This window comes from Brassica napus, unplaced genomic scaffold (genome assembly GCF_020379485.1).
Source record: "Brassica napus cultivar Da-Ae unplaced genomic scaffold, Da-Ae ScsIHWf_244;HRSCAF=412, whole genome shotgun sequence".
In the NCBI taxonomy this organism is placed as follows: domain Eukaryota; kingdom Viridiplantae; phylum Streptophyta; class Magnoliopsida; order Brassicales; family Brassicaceae; genus Brassica; species Brassica napus.
In genome coordinates this window covers 10,829-16,242 of record NW_026015780.1, presented here as the reverse complement: position 1 = coordinate 16,242, position 5,414 = coordinate 10,829, and positions in this window count along the sequence as shown.

Genomic DNA, 5,414 nt, shown 5'->3' with positions numbered 1-5,414 from the left:
TGTTCTTAACCTTCTTTTTCAACCATGGAACGCTTGCCTTGATGTCATAAGACTGGCTGGTACGTTTCCTCGAACCATGGCTGTCCTGACAATCCTTTCCAGGATTGGGGGCGTGACAAGTCTCCCCCACTTGTAATTGATTTGTCCTCGAATCCGGTGATGATTATACCTTGTCCCAAGACAATATATTCCATCAGAACTTATTCTAGTCTTGATCAGAGAATAGAACAAGCTTGATTCAAAACCACCAATTGACCACTTCGATGATCAAATTCCTTTGACCATCGTTGTACAAGTCTCCCCCACTTGATAAGGATTTAACCACAAAAATCCTATCAAGTGGTCCTTTCTGGTTTTGCTGATGGCACCCTTACTTGTCTACTTCGACCACAGTCGAGGGTCCATCAAGCACCCATTCAAGTGATACTTGAAAATCCATCCAAAGACATTCCTTGTGTCACTGGCCGAACTCTCCAGGTTGCGGTCCTAGTATCCAACAAGTCTATGTCTTTCCTTTGAATAGCATCTTCTTCAGATTTTATTCTTTCTCTGATCATAGTCCAAGACTAGATCATAATCAGTCCTTAGGAACATGCTGCATACTCGAGCCTTAGTAGATTTGACCAATCCCCACACCACTCGATGTACCAGTCAAGTCCTCACGAACTTGTTCCAATCTTTAGGCTGCTCGTCCTACAACGAGTCCTAACAGATTGTTATGGTTCTTTTGTCCTTCATGGACAATAAGGTTCATGACCTCAGCCACAACGTACTGGATCATCCCCTTAACCGGCGACAACCTTTTCAGGCTTGGCCACATTGCGATCTTAGTCCCTCCAGACTAAAAACGCCTCAGACTTGACTTCAGTCCTTCACTGGACTTTGTCATAATTCGATCCTGGTCCTTTCTTGGACTCGATCGTACTCTGGTCCTGGTCCACTCACAGACTTGACCGTTTCACCCCGACCAAAGGTCCATCTCCAAATAGGTCGTGGCCTGATCCTCGTCCTTTACTAGACTTGATCATTCTCAACCTTAGGTCAAACTCCGACTTGGTTGTACTCCGACCATGGTCCTCTCTCGGACGTGGTCAACTTTGGCTCTGCCATTTCGGCCGGAGCCGACAGAAACGGACTCTAGGACAGTGATTCTGTCCCTGGTTCCAGTTCAATCATAAATGGATCCGACCTACCAGAGGGGACACTCTGTAGCGAACGGAACACATCTGGGAACTCGGACACCAACGGGTCCTCAAACAGATCTTTCAGATCAACAGAATTTGCCGCGCTCCATAGTGGTAATTGTGGTCAAATAAATACTTCACAATCCCGTCTAAGCATCCGATCCACAAGGAATGCTGACACCACTACATTCCTTAATGCCGGACTCAGACAATGGATCTCGATACCAACGACATCCCAGACAGATCAACAGAATTGCCGTGCTCCATAGTGGTAGTTGTGGTAAAAAAATACTTCACAAACCTGTCTAAGCATCCGATTCACTTGGACTGCTGACACCCCTACTTTCCTTAGAGCCGGACTCAGACTTTGGTACTGGATCGGGTGAGGTCCAGTCTCCAATTGCACACGAACTTTGTGGCAATCAAGAGTGGCCCGACACTTTCCCAAACAGATTCATGCCTAGGATCGTCTCGTGATTCTGTAGGCGCGTGGATATTTTTCTCGATCAGATCTACAGGCAGATTTCTCTCCTGGATCATCACCGGGATATTTTTCATGAGCCCTAGTGAATGCATTATTTTCCCACCGCTGCCCTCACTAGTCTTGAATCATCCCCAGAACTCAGACAGAACTCTTTCCGACCAGTCCCGGACTCACAAAACTATGTGTAGCCTCTATGTCAAAAAGTACGTGTGTTTCCACACCACAAAGAACGTCCCATAACATCCCTCATGGCATTGCCAATAACTTTAATACTTCCACTTCCAGTGGATACCTAGATGAGTAAAATCTCGGTTTGACCACACACTTGGAAAACGTCCCATACCATTCTCCAAGGCGTCTTACTTTTGCAAATGCTCATACCATTCACAAGAGCAATTTTAATATACCTCAATCCCCATCATACTACGGTACTTAAGATCATGTTCTTCCATTGATTGGAACGAACATCATGAGTTTTCTCATTCTTTCCTTGGACGGATTCATATTGGAATTGATTCATTCCAACTGACTCGATCAATGGAAGCCTACCTTGACTTATACCGAGTCCTAACTGATCCATCTGATCAGAAGTCCACTCGTGTACTGGTCATGTAGTGTCTCCCTTGAGTCAGATTTTAATATTGCATTTTCTTTACTTATTATGAACGGCCATCAAGGGATAACACTTCCCTTGTCCAGGTAATCCATAAACAAGTTTTGCATTGCTTTCATCCCATCCAACCCGTCTATTACTTCTAAATAACTAGATCGACCAACCTTTCTGTTTATAGGTTCTTGCCTTGGAAAATGTATCTTGGCTAAGCCGGTTCATCTTAGAATTCCCACATTCACAAGCATGATACCCTAGCTTACCTCAACCGTTTCTTGGCTCACCCCAACTAAGGTTTCATAGTCATCATAGTTTTGGAAATAATTTCGGTATGGAACGCATAATCTTAGAGCGTTGTCCTAAACAGGATCAAGCATGCTCTGATACCAACTTGTAAGACCAGATCACGGCCGCCTAGGCCGCGGTCGATGCCTCACGTCGCTCGGTCCACTTCTTGGCCGAATCTCTTAATTTTCGCCCTTTATTTATAATATCGCCTAAAGGCGAGGGCTAACTTAGATCTTAGCTAAAGACTTCCCTAGTCATTAATAGCCTACATCCTATCAACAGATACGCAGTGGATTATTCTGTAGTTAACCATTGGTCTAAAACCAATCTAACACTTGTCTGGTCGAATCACCTTAGCCTTGGTCAGTTTACTCAACTACCAATTAGCTTAATGGTCAATCCTAAACCCAAACCAAGCCATACAATTCTGAGGTTCCATTCCCCTAAACCATTCTATCTAGATCTACATAAGTAAATGCTAGATCATACCTTTGCCACATCTACGAAGCTTATTAGCTCATCGGTCCTCCATTGACTCGAATTGCTCTTGCTTGACAGCTGGACCACGATGACTCAATGATCTTAGTTAAGGTCCTTATCTTGATTCCTGCATCAAACAACTCCCCTAGGTACTTAGTCATTCAACCAACCATCCCCACAGACATAAGTAACCTTTGAGAAGTCTTTGAAAGGATAAGGGTTTGCATCTGGCCTTTCTTGGCTCATGCACACTCAAACATCCCCTTGCCATATAGGCAATAGTACCCAATCCATATTCTGGACTAACAAATCTCATTAGATCCTAAGTCAATCAACCAACCATCCTCACATGACTTGGAACTGATGAGTCATCATCTGGCCTGACCGGCTTTGGGACTTAACCCAAACAACATATATGATTTGTTCATACCAAACAATGCATTCCTTAATCAGATTAGTTCCGACACCTTGAACCATCATTCAGAGGTCAGGTCGTCCATACTCAACCATGATCAGATCTTACACGGCCTTCCTTGAACAATCACACTTAGGCTCAGTATCGATATGGCAAGGGGATGTTTGAGTGTGCATGAGCCGAGAAAGGCCAGATGCAAACCCTTATCCTTTCAAAGACTTCTCAAAGGTTACTTATGTCTGTGGGGATGGTTGGTTGAATGACTAAGTACGTAGGGGAGTTGTTTGATGCAGGAATCAATATAAGGACCTTAAGGAACATCATTAAGTGATCGTGGTCCAGCTGTCAAGCAAGAGAAATTTGAGTCAATAGAGGACCGATAAGCTAAAAGCTTCGTAGATGTGGCAAAGGTATGATCTAGCATTTACTTATGTAGATCTAGCATTTACGATGGTCTACGACACATCGTACTAGCCATACACTTCGTCATGACTCTTAGCCAATCTCGAAGCTATCAACACCAAGGTCGATATCTAGAAGCATCACATCAATACTCTTACTCCAGCAACGTGACTATCCATACTAGTGCTCGGCCATCGAACCATCATCATGAAACATGATCCGACCACCAGACTTGATAAGCCATCCTCTACTTAGCAGATACTGATATAACCGGCCTTCCATTGCCATCATGTGGGTCTACGCCCTACATAATGCATATGGCGCCTATCCTACTCACCAACCCAAGGTTTATTGTAAGATATCCCACTTAGCCTTTGCGGCTAAAGCCATCCAACCATAGCCGGATCGTCCATAGTCCCGTCTAACCGTCTGGTTAAGATCTAGGTGCGATCGACCAGTTATAAGTCTGGCCCAAAGGCTCACGGACCTTCTTACCTGATCCGACCCAAAGCCTGGATCCATACAAGAGAGTAAGGCCCAAGACCAAAGCGGATTGCCTTGCAACCAATCAGACCTTGCGACACAACACTCCGGTTAAACTAACCGTCCATCCGTTTGACTATGCAGCCGCGGACTGTCCACTTGGTTCGGCCTAAGCGTTGAACCAATGGCACCGTTTGGAACTCACACCCTTTGGGAACTTGTACCCTTTGGACACTCGTGCCTCTTGGCAACTCATGACCCTTGGAAACTCGCACCCATGCAGATGTTCCAACCGTTCGACCTAACTGTCCGTATGGACTGTCTGGTTTGTACGTGTGTCCGGCCTATGGCCAAAGGACCACGCCTTAACCTACACAAGTCATGAACCATTGTGACTGTTCAGGGAAGGGTTGCAACGGTTCATAACAGAACTGAACCGCCCCTATCCAATCGGATCACCTGAGGCCGGTTTAGACCATGCGCGCGCCTAACTCGACGGTTATTGACCGCGACCGCATTACTCAACCAGAACCACGGTTATAACCAATCCCAACATATCCACAAGGCCACGCCAATGTACAGAAGGAGTAGAAGAAGAATTGGATGAAAAGAATGAGAAGAATAGGACACAATCCAAACGCCCATGGCTAGACCGATTCGGACTGTCCGATTGTCTTAGCCGATGAGTCGGTGGTTACCCCACTGACCCTATCTGACTGAACCACGGCTTTGGAGTCCTTCACCCGACCTTTCTCTATGCCTTGGGTATTCATAACCACACGGCCTCCTCTCTCCTAAACCGTTCTCCTTGCCGGAGATACAAAACCACCATGACCGGCCCTTTTCTGGCCGATCTCTTGGCTCGTACTCTCTCTCTCTCTCTACGTTTTTCTATGAGCATTTTACTCTGGAATTTGATAACGAAACCAAAAGGAGAGGCCCCATATTTATCGAAAACGAGGGGGTTGTGCCCTCTAGGCCACTTGAATCCCATCGCCCTTTCTGATTGGGTTTGGGGTCGGTCATAAGCCCAACCCACGCCCCAAGCCTCCTGGACTTAGCCCACGG